Below are 13,095 nucleotides of genomic sequence, written 5' to 3' on the forward strand. Positions count from 1 at the left end.
ATTTTCAGTATAAAGTTTTATGAAATTTTATAAAGTTTTATAAAAGGATTTTTTTTTCCGGGATGGGTCACCCATCCAATTAATGTCCAACCTCGATGCTGCTTAACTTTTGTTATTGAAGAATCGTAGTCTGCTCCGCTTGTCTATTGGTCACTTGTAGCTTGGGAAAATTCGTGGCTGTATTTATGATTACTCATGAATTCTTATCATCCATATTTCATAGTATTAATTTATAATTATATATAAGAAAAAGATTTAAATAATTCAACTATCGATTGTTTAATGGACATAAAATTTTAAAATTAATTAAATTTATTGATTTTTAATGATTTATATTTTTGAACTAATGGCGAAACCTTTGAACTTTTCCTTTAGTAACGACGATTTAATTTGAATTGCTAGTTGACAAAATAAAAGTTTAAAAACATTAAATTCAAAACTATCACATGTAATATATATATATATATATATATATATATATATTTAAGAGAAAGAGGTGGCGGGGGTAGGCAAAACGAGGTACTTCTAAAATTTTATAAAAAAATTTTTTTTTTTTAAATCGATTATAACCATCTCAAAATTACTTTTGTAAATATAATTGAGCATTATTTTGAATTTTTTTCGTTAAACTTTTTCAAGAATCGAGTGCCGGTCGAAAAATGTTAAAGACTTTTGTATTATAATAAAAACTATTAAAAACTTTTTTATCTTCCTTTGCATCCAATAATTGTGTAAAATAAAATTTTTCTTAATGTAAATAACTTACAAAAAATTTTAATAAAATCAAACTTATTCAATATTCAGAATTTTTTTTTTCTACATTTTTCCGGGGCTACCCTGTATATATTTAAGTAATCAATTATATTTTTTATAATATAATTTTCATATTTGTTTATCACCATATTTTGCCTGCAAAAATGAAAATTTTTTTTTTATGGCCATTGAAAGTTTTGTCTATTTACTTTGAATTTCTAACAATTTTTATAATAATTTGTAATAAACTTTATAAAATTGTGTGAAATTTTATCAAAATTTACAAAAAGATACCCCACACTAGATGCAATAGTGACATCAATTTCTTCAAAGTTTTATGAAATATTATAAAATTTTATATAATTTTATAAAATTTCATACAATTTGTGATGGTAAAATGAAATCACCGAGTGGACCAGTATGGAGGGCACCTGTGATTTTTTGTTTGTGCTGTGAAAATTAATGCTCAAAAACTATTTTACTATTACTATTTTTCTTATTACTATTTCTTATATGACTTAATAGTACTTTTTATTCGTATGACTATTTTTCCTTATATTATTAATACTTAGTATTTATTTAATTACTATTGATTTACTTGTTTCTATTAGCATTATCTAAAAGTTGTGCTTATAACTAATTACCACTAGTTTCTTATTTCTTATTACTACTTGTATTATTGTTGGATTTTGACTAATTACTACTGTGATTTACTTTTCTTTTCTACTATGACGACGTATTATCATTTATTCTGTATTAATATGGCTGTGTTTAGTTACTATTAAGTTTAAAATGAATGAAATATAAAATTATACGAGTGTACCGTACGAGTATATGAATGCGCGCTCGAGCGAAAATTATTTTAAGTCCCGAGCAGGTAAAGTCAAAGGAAAAAAATAATAACGCTGATAAAGATTTCAAATGAATCTCTTAAAAGATTCAAGAGATCGAATAGAAATACAAAATAAGGCGAAATACGAGAAATAATAGGTGAAATTGAAATTAACTCTAATATTTCAATCGTTCATTCTTTCATTTTATATCCATTCCTTGGTTTACCGTCGCTCGCACGGCTAAGTTCTCGGTATTTAGTATTTACTTAAAGTCTTAAACGAATTCTTTTTTCTTTAAAATCAGTTTTACATTTGATAAAATTATTTTTTTCTCAATCTCCTTTGATTTTATAACTCTGGACTTAAAAAATTTTACAAACAGTATATTTTCGCTGTCGAAAATAGAGGGCGATGGAATTTATTCCCGTCCATATCTACAGCGGATAGATATGATGATAGAACCGCGCATATAAGCCCGTAGAGGCAACTTAGTCTCCAGAGAGGTTGTCCAGGAAGGTCATTCCCAGTCAACCATAAGGAAGTCACTTACCAGGAGTCCGGCCGGGCCAGGTAAGCGAAATCTATTCTCTCATGGAAGGTTGAGGGACCCCACCCTGAGGCCTTCTGCCAAGGGGTGGTAGGTATTTGTGAGCCGAGTAGGTGAGGGTCTGTTGGAGACCATCCACTTACCCTCAACGGGGGGTCGGACGCGTGTATGGCCGACGGGGTAGTCGATCAGACTCCCCTTAAGCAACCGGGGAAGGGGTAGATCCGCGAAATTTGCTATTGGGGTGTGTGTGTGTATTTGTGTGTTACTTGACCGCGTGAACCGGGATAAATGGTTGAAATCATAGCAAACCGCGATAATTTGTTTAAAAGAGTTACTGTAAACCGAGATTAGAAATAATTAACCCGCGTTTAATTATTGATAATCATTGTAGAGGTAGTAGAACAGAGCATTGAAGCTCATGTAAAAAGGTTTTTGTTTTGTTTTCTTGTTTAAATAAAGTTTAGATTATCGTTTATTTTTAAAATTGTCTATACATTAAAAACCCCTTTTGAACCCTGGACTCCGGCGAGCTAAACCGAGCAAAAAGGGGTAACTGTTTATTTGAAATTATCAATGTGATGATGTACAACCCGACTAGAATTTCTTCCTGATTTGCCTAAAGTACCATAAGGACATCAGGTTAATATAAGGTTTTCCTTATAAAGGCAAACCTGACAAGTTCCTTGTCAGGACCTCATCAGGGTATCCTTATTCAAAAAAAAGTTATTTGCCATCGGGTCAACCTGACGAGTTCCTGATCAGGACCTCGTCAGGATATCCCTATTCAAAAAAAAAGTTAGTTGCGATTGGGTCAACCTGACGAGTTCCTGATTAGGACCTTGTCGGGATATCTCTATTAAAAAAAAAGTTATTTGCGATCGGGTCAACCTCACGAGTTCCTGATCAAGACCTTGTCAGGATATCCTTATTAAAAGAAAAAGTTATTTGCCATCAGGTCAACCTGACAAGTTCCTGATCAAGACCTTGTCAGGATATCCTTATTAAAAAAAAAGTTATTTGCCATTGGGTCAACCTGACAAGTTCCTCATCAGGAATTCGTCAGGATATCCCTATTCAAAAAAAAAAGTTATTTGCGATCGGGTTAACCCAACGAGTTCCTGATCAAGACCTTGTCAGGATATCCTTATTAAAAAAAAAGTTATTTGCGATCGGGTCAACCTGACGAGTTCCTGATCAGGACCGTATCTGGATATCCTTATTCAAAAAAAAGTTATCCCATTCCTTCAAATATTTCATTTACAGGGTAAAAACTTAAAAAAGTACAAAAGAATATTATATAAAAATCACGTCAATCATTGTAGCACAGATTTTTTACTTCTTCATCAGTTATTCTTTGACATCATAATGAATATTATATTTACACTTTCAAGATCACTTGTGTATGTCAGTCCAGTGGATAGCATCAAGGACTTTGAATCGAAAGGTCGCAGGTTCGAGCCCAGCAGTTATCGGGATTTTTTCATCGATAAAAAATATGTTTACTTCCTCTAATTAATGCTCTCAATACAATAGATAACATTCTCGATCGAATTGAAATTCTCTTATTTTTTTTTTGCAATTTAATATTTTTTTAAAAATAATTACTAATAAGATAATCCTGATAAGGATTTGATGAGGATATCCTGGTAAGGACCTGATAAGGCAATCCCGATAAGGATCCATGGGTCTTAAGCGTTACATCCATATCAGGATACTCGTCAGGATACCCTGATCGGGACCTTATTTGAAATAAGGTTAACCCCATAAGGACCTCGTCATTTAAAATGATTTTTCATAATTAATTTGGCTTATACGTTATACTTAATTAATAATTCTAATTTAACCCTTTACTTTACTCGTTACAAATTATATAAAATTTTATCTAATTATTACTCCCCTTTTGAAATCTTACTTTATAAAATCGTATAAATTTGTATAAGATTTTATAAGATTGGATATAATTTTATGAAATCGATAAACAACTTTATAAAATTTCATCTAAATATTACTTCTCTTCTAAGGAATTACTTTATAAAATTTTATATAATTTTATGAAATCGTATAAAACTTTAGAAAATATCATACAATTATATCAAATTTCATTTAATTATTACTTCCCTCACTAAGATCTTACTTTATAAAATTGTATAAGATTGTATAAAAATTTATACACTTATCCAAAAAATTAAAGGAACAAAAAAATTTTCTAAATTTTTTGGTGATTTGTGGAAGGCTGTATTTTCGTGAAAAATGATCGTATCGAAAAAATTAAAAAAGCAAATTGAAGCTTGAAATCTCTAGTTTAAAGATCTTCCAGCAAAATATTTTTTTCAGCCACGGTTTTTGCGGAATCATAAGAAAAAGGTCGAGACAAAATTTTTCTAAATTTTTTGGTTTTGTTTTTTAGGTCTACGGGGCCGGGAAAAATTTTTTCAAAAAAACGAATTCATGGCTCGTTTAGGAAATTTATTCAGCTACAATTTGCTTTATTTGTTTCTCTGTACACCAATTTGCTGCTGAGATATCAGCCTTCAAATGAAAAAGGATCCTTTTGTCTTTGATTATTGATATCTCAGCAAGTAATGATCACACAGTAATTTAAAGGGCGTTTAATAAACTTGAATAAACTCCCTACAAGCTCCATTTTCGATTTTTTCAAAAAAAAATTTTTTTTCATCCTTGATATCCATTAGAAAAACCCACAAAAAATGGCCATTTTCTGGTTTTTTAGTCAACTCATCGCTACTCTGCAAATATTGATAAAAAAAATAATGTTGCCAGGTAATTTTACAGCTTCATGTACCCAAAAAAACCCTAGAAATTTTCAGATTGATCCATTGAACCGTTTGTCCGGTCCGATTGCTCAGAGTTTTACAAAACATTTAAAGGAACAAGTTTTGTTCCTTAATTTAAGTAATTGTTATCAAAATGAAAAAATTAATTTTTTTTTTATTTTCTTTCATTTTTGCGGTAGTTATTCAGTAAATGTAAGGTGAAGAGGAAAAAAAAATTTTTTTTCCGAAAAACGAAAAAAAAAATTACCCCCCGAATAAAACGTAAAAAAAAAAATGTAAAAAAATTCTTGTTTGGTCTCGTTTTTTGGAAAAAATTTTTTTTTCCTCTTTACCTTACATTTACTGAATAACTACCGCAAAAATGAAAGAAAATAAAAAAAAAATTAATTTTTTCATTTTGATAACAATTACTTAAATTAAGGAACAAAACTTGTTCCTTTAAATGTTTTGTAAAACTTTGAGCAATCGGACCGGACAAACGGTTCAATGGATCAATCTTAAAATTACCAGGGTTTTTTGGGGTACATGAAGCTGTAAAATTACCTGGCAACATTATTTTTTTTATCAATATTTGCAGAGTAGCGATGAGTTGACTAAAAAACCAGAAAATGGCCATTTTTTGTGGGTTTTTCTAATGGATATCAAGGATGAAAAAAAATTTTTTTTTGAAAAAATCGAAAATGGAGCTTGTAGGGAGTTTATTCAAGTTTATTAAACGCCCTTTAAATTACTGTGTGATCATTACTTGCTGAGATATCAATAATCAAAGACAAAAGGATCCTTTTTCATTTGAAGGCTGATATCTCAGCAGCAAATTGGTGTACAGAGAAACAAATAAAGCAAATTGTAGCTGAATAAATTTCCTAAACGAGCCATGAATTCGTTTTTTTGAAAAAATTTTTCCCGGCCCCGTAGACCTAAAAAACAAAACCAAAAAATTTAGAAAAATTTTGTCTCGACCTTTTTCTTATGATTCCGCAAAAACCGTGGCTGAAAAAAATATTTTGCTGGAAGATCTTTAAACTAGAGATTTCAAGCTTCAATTTGCTTTTTTAATTTTTTCGATACGATCATGTTTCACGAAAATACAGCCTTCCACAAATCACCAAAAAATTTAGAAAATTTTTTTGTTCCTTTAATTTTTTGGATAAGTGTATAATTTTATGAAATTGTATCAAAGTTTACACAATTTTATAAAATCATAATATTTCGTACAATTATATAAAATTTTATCTAATTATTACTTCCCTTTTAAGATCTTACCATATAAAATTTTATAAAATTTTATAAAATTCTATGAAATTTGATAAAATTATATAAAATTCTATGAAATTCTATAAAATTTTGCTGTACAGTTTTATAAAATTGTATAAAATTTCATATAATTTTATACAATTGTATAAAACTTTATAAAATTTTATTACATTTTATACAATTTTATAAAATGTCATACAATTTTATAAAATAACATTTATTTATTACGTTCCTTACTTAGATTTTACTTTATAAAATTTTATAAGATTTTATAAAATTTTATAAAAACATTTTTTCCCGGTTGTATTTATTAAAGCAGAAACATTAAATAATAGAATGGCTACCTTTGATTTTACCGAAAGCTGTAAACAAAATAAGCCTCCAGATATATTACCCGGACAATGTAAAAAATTCTCATTTGAAATCATCTGCGGGTGAATGTTTGTGTTTAATGAGGCATTGGGGGTTACTAATCGGTGATTTAATACCTGATAACTATCCTCCCTGGAAAGTTTATACGACTTTAAACGAAGGACTTAATTTTTTATTAGAGAAAGTTCATCACCGTTCAGCTTATGATTTGATTGATACATTAATTACTGAACATTGAAAGCTATTTCGAGAAGTTTTTGAAAAAAATTTTGCTAATAAACAACACCACATCACTCATTATTCTAGAATTTTGAAAACAGTTGGACCTGCCTTTCAAATGTCAGGTATGAAAGGTGAGTCAAAAAATAAAGAAAACAAAACCTATGCAAATTTATCATCATACAAAAAAACTTTACCCTATACCGTTGCTTCTCAAAACTAACTTCATCAGTTTCAGTACTTTTAATCATTTTCTCCTGATAATGCAAAGACAATAATAGGACCAAGTGTATCCATTAACATTTTTTCTATAAAAAAATATGTTGCTCTATTTTCTGAATTAAAATCAATAGTAAGGAGTGACATTACATAATGTAATTGGGTTACCTATAAGGGTAATGAATATGTTCATTCCAGTATTATAACAATAAATAATGTTAAAAAACCTGATTTTTTTTTTAGTTCATGAAATTCTGCTTGACCCTTGTACTGATGAAATATTTTTTACAACTAATAAAATAGATTCGAATTTTGATCCCCATTTTCAAGCTTTTAATTGAAATATTACTAAATGTAATTAATATTACGCTACTAATAAAATATTATTAATGAAGTAGAACAAAGATCAATTATTACATGTATGAAGAGATAAATATACGTTAATGATCACGTAATAATATAATTAAAATAATGTAAGTAAAATATTTAAAAAATTAAACACAGTAGGTTGTTATTAAGTTTTTTTTTTATCAATATCACGAATTACAAAAATCAATTAATATAATTACAATGGTTAAAGCAATAAACAACTTATGATGTATAAATGAGAATTTTTAAACTTATATTTTTAAACAAATATATTTTTTGCCATTTGGTTAGGTTGACAGTGAACAAGTAACGTCTGTTTTTTGTACACTGGTCACAAAAATTAAAGGATAGAAAAAAAATTCTAAATTTTTGGGTGATTTTCAACATGCTGTAACTCGGTGAAAAATGGTCGTAGAGTATAAATAAAAAAATCAAATTGTATTCTCACGTTCATAGTTTTTAGATCTGAACTTCAAATTTTGATCATAAACGGTTCCGGAGTAATCCTAAGAAAACCAACGAAAAAAAAATTTTCGAAATTTTTGGTCGTTTTCCAACAAGTCTATGGGCTTCAATAAATTTTTTTGGATCAACTGACCTCATGACTCTTTTACGAAATTTTATGCTCTTTAATTTGACAGCCTCAAGAAGTCTCTACGACGATTTGGCGCCGAGTTATCATTGATCAAAGCAAACAAGTCTATTTTGGCTTTGATAATCAATAACTCCGGACGTATTGGTTGTACAGAGAATGGAAGTAGGGTTTTGAAAACTGCAAAACATTCTCTATAAGGCAAAATTAGTGGTTCTTGATGAAAAAATTCTTTTTGAAGCGATAATTTTTATTAAACAACAGGTAAAAATTCGCATATTTAAGGATATTCGGAAATCTTGGTCTAACTTTGGATATAACGGATGAACAAAGGATATCGTCGTTTTTTTTTCAACCTCAAAGTGTCCTGAAAAAACCCTGAAAATTTCAAAGCGCTATGATTTTTCTTTCTTAGTGTCCCGAAGCTTTAAATTTATCGATTTTGCCAATAATCACCATAACTGGTAGTTTCTCCGTTTTTGTTCATTTTTTCGGTTTCAAAATGTTTTTATCACCGATAATCTCAATTTCTTTGATTAAAAAGATTGATTATCGGAAAAATTAAAAAAACAATAATTTTGAAAAAATTTTTTTTATTATTCAAAATTCTTTTTTTCGAAAAATTTTTTTTTTCGAAATAATGTTTTTTCTCAATTTTTCCGATTGTAATTCGTGATATTGATAAAAAAAATCTGAGCTTCGGTTGGCCGTGCGGGCCAGCCCTAAAACTTCCCGCTGTTTTCGAGCTCAAGGAGCTCGAAAATAGTAGTGAGAATATATTTTCAAGCTCTTCGAGCTCGAAAATCCTCTTGCATGCTATTGTTTTTTTTATAAGCTTTTCAAGATCTAATAAGTAAAGTTCAATGCTGAAGTTTGAAAATTTAAGAATCGAAAATCATTAATGAAGAACGGCTTTTAAATTTTAATTCCTGATTATGTTCAATTAAATAAACGTATTGAGGCAGAAATCATTGTCAGTAATCAAAATCAAGATTTAAATAAGTTGTGACTCATGTCAAAGCAATAATATTAAAAAATTTCCGAGAAAAATATTAAAAACTGTGTTTTATCAATTTTTTTGTTGATGATTTGATTTAAACTAAATAACAAGTTAGATGACCATTGTATGATAATCAAAAGAGACCATAAAGAGGAAATGTTTGTATGATTTAAGACACATTTTAAAACATTATATTATGATTTATCCGGAAAAAAAACATAAAATGTAATTTATTTGAATTTTTAACGCTGATGGCTTTTGAACTAGTTAACCGATTGAGATGGTTAAGGCGGCGATCGACGAGTTTTATTAAGTTCTAGGGTTGATTTGATTTTAAAGTCGATCGTTTAAGTCGTTTCTGAGAAATCACTAAAAAACTAAAAAAAAATTTTTTTTTCTTAGTAATTCGCCAATATTTTTGAGTCTACTTAATTAAATGATCTGAAATTTTCACACTCGGACATCATTCTGAAAATCGTCAGAATAGCTTCCTAAGACCTCAAAACGTCGACATCTGATGAAAACCCGAGTTTCGAGAATCGGGGTGAAAACAATAAGTTCCCGAATTTTTCGAAAATCATCGATTTTCTGAGTGGGGCGTTAAAAAAATCAATAGAAACCTACTGTGTTCAATTTTTTAAATTTTTACTTACATTCTTCTAATTATATTATTACGTCAGCATTAAGGTAAATTTATCTCTTCATAAATGTAATAATTGATCTTTGTTCTACTTCATTAATAATATTTTATTAGTAGCGTAATATTAATTACATTTAATAATATTTCAAATAAAATTAATAATAAAGTTATTTTCAAATTTCAATAGATTAGATTTAAAAATTTACGATTGGTAAGTGACAAATTAATATTTATGCAGTAAAAATTCAATTGAAAAAATCACATTTACTCCAACAAAACTCCAACAAAAATTCAATTGAAAAAATCACATTTACTCCAACAAAACTGTAAAGCCAATATTTTATAATTGTCGAATTACTATCTTAATTAGATAAATTAAAAAAATAATAATAAATATTATTGGTTAGAGCTTTAAGATTCGCATGCCCGAATACTTATTGCTATTTGAATGGAATTATTTGAAGAAAAGAAGGTAAATATCACAAGATGAAAATGTCAAATTTACATTACATACTTGTGATATTAATATTGATGGAGACAAAGTATTTAAACAGTTGTAGTAAAACTTTTCAGATGAAACTGTAAATTTTAATGCGTATCGAGTACTTCAAGGAAATGTACGAAAAATTGCAGTATGAGACAGTAACTTGAATACATTGTGAGACTGCCCAGAAAAAACAGTTAACTTGAATCAAGGAAAATATTTTTGATTCAAGAAATTTTTTTTGATCTATTCGGAAAATAAAAATTTACTTGCCCCAAGTAAACAATTATCTTCAAATTTTTATCTAGAATCAAAATTTATTTTCTCACGTCAACATATTTTTACGCCTAAATCAAAAAATTTTCACTTGTTTTAAGAGTTTATATTTTTTAAAGTAAGAGATATTTTTTTTGGAGCAAGATAAATTATTTTTTTGTAGCAATATTGCATTTTTTTGGTTAAAGAAAATAAAATTTCTCGGAACAAGTACTATTCGTTTTACGCAAGTATTTTTGTATTCTCCGACCAAGAAAACCAAAGTTGCTTAAGCTAAGAGAAAAAATTTCTTGGGAGAAAAGATCGATATGGAGAAGGGGAAAGTCACCGATGCTAGACAGCAGCAGCGGGAGTAGTTCGGTGCTCGCCACGAAATCGCGCCTACGACATGTAGTGTCCCTGTTAAGACATTTATTTCAGAAGTGTTATATTCCAAATTTCATTACGATTTTGTTCAGGTACTCTTCTGTCATTTGACAGAACTACAAGTACCCTTTTGAATTGTACTATAGTATATCCTATAATACATCATGATTCATGACTTTAATATTTAATATTAAAGTTACTTGAAATTCAAGTCTTGAATAATTTCGCTCGGAAAAAAAACACAAAAAATTACGTTTTAAATAAAAACAAAAAATACAAAAAATCCACACGTCAACCTTTCGGAGAGAGAATACATTTTTTACTGAGAAAAATTTAAGTCTTCATTAAAGAAACAAACTTTTGGAGCAAGAAATTTTTTTTTCTTGGCCCAAGCAACTTTTATTTTCACTTAAGCAATTTATTTTTCGGAGCAAGAGAATTTTTTTCTTGGGCCAAGAGATTTTTTTTTGGCCGAAGTTAACTTTTTTTCGTTCAAAACTTTGAGTTTTTGGCGTAAGAAATTTTTTTTTTTGGGGCAAGAAAAAATTTTTTGGCCGAAGTTAAACTTTTTAACTTCCCGCTACGAAAATTGAAAATTTTCAAAAATTCGGGAAGTTATTGGTTTCGGTCTGATTTGCAAAAACCGAATTTCTATCAGATTTTGACGTTTTGAGGTTCTAGGAAGCTATCCTGACTAATTTCACGATGATGTCCGAGTGTATGTATGTGTGTACGTACGTACGTACGTACGTATGTATGTAAATATTCATAACTCTTGAATGGATGAACCAATTTTGATCTTTGAGGTGTCATTCGACGCGGCTTGTTAATATCTTGAAGCCGTGAGAATTTAAACTTAATCGGTAGGGTGCGTACAGAGATATTTCAAAAATAAAATTTTTTCGAAAATGTTTTATTTGGATAACTTTTAATTTGCTCGATGAATTGATTCCAAAATCTAATCAGCTCTAAAACTCCATAAGCCGCGTCGAATGCCACGTCAACCATCAAAATCGGTTCATTCGTTCAAGAGAAACCGCTGACGAAAGAATTGAAAAAAATTTTTTTTTTGTTTTTTCGAAATTTCTCAAAAACGACTCGATAAATCGATTTCAAAATTTTATCAGCTTTAGAACTTGATAAAACACGTCGATTGCCGCCTCAACCATCAAAATCGGTTAATTCGTTCGCAAGATATCGTGGGAGAAAGAAATGCTAAAAAATGGTTTTTTACAAAACAATGGCATACAAAAGTATTTGCGAGTTCGAAGAGCTCGAAAATGTATTCACAAAAAATTTATTCACAATAATGTTTTCGAGCTCGTTGAGCTCGAAAACAGCGGGAAGTTTTGGAGCTGGTCCGCAGGGTCAACTTATAGACCGATTTTTTTCGTTCAAAACGTTGATTTTTTGGCAAGAGATGACTTCTTTTCGGTAGCCAAGAATTTTTTTTCTTAAACCAAGAAATTTTCAATTTCGCTTCAAGAATAAATTTTTTTGGAGCAAGAGAATTTACTGTCTTGAACCAAAAGAAAGTTTTTGAATCAAGTGTTTTACTTTTATTAAATCAAGAAAGAAAATTCGGAAGACAATATTTTTCTTGAACCAAGTTAACTGTTTTTTCTGTGTGCAATATTACAAATTTAATGTATGTATTCACTCTGGATACTTTCTGGAAACACTGGGTTCACTCTAAAAAAAGGGCACAAAACCGTTCTGGAAATACTCTGGAGTCCGTATGGTTGCAAGGGTTTGTATACTGTATATATAATGGTATATAACTATATATTATTAAGCAAAATCATTTTTTCTTGGGAAATTGCACCAAATCTTCTGAATAAGTAATTATAAAAAGTCTTTAGAAGTGCCATAATACTATCAACCGTTTATACTTTTTATTTGTGAAATTCTTCTTTTCTACTAATAAAACAATTGAATAGACATTCATTTTTTTATTGCATTGACGAATAATGAAAACTATTAGAACATGGCACTTGAATTCCTTATGGAAGACTCTTTGTAGTTCAAGGTAGCTTAACTATACTATTTACTTCTTAGCTTTCTCAATTACAATTTCCAGTGGAGCTTTCGAGCTTATGTGAGCGTGCTCGGCTTCGCGACAGCAAACGAGCTTAAGTTGCTAGTAATCCAAGCCCATAGTGTTACGTTACAAACATAAAGTGAAATACTTCCCATTACATGGTTTCTATTTCAAATTTTTTCAGTTTTTCTTTGAAATTGAAGAATTTGATTGTGTTTTCGTTTTTATTAAAGCCGCGTTAACAACAAAATAGCGAGAAAGTTCATGTCAATGTAATTTATTATTTAACAATTATTACACTTTTAATAATTTTAGGTGGCTCAAAGTTTAAG

Source organism: Microplitis mediator, chromosome 2 (assembly GCF_029852145.1).
Source record: "Microplitis mediator isolate UGA2020A chromosome 2, iyMicMedi2.1, whole genome shotgun sequence".
Taxonomy (NCBI): Eukaryota; Metazoa; Arthropoda; class Insecta; order Hymenoptera; family Braconidae; genus Microplitis; species Microplitis mediator.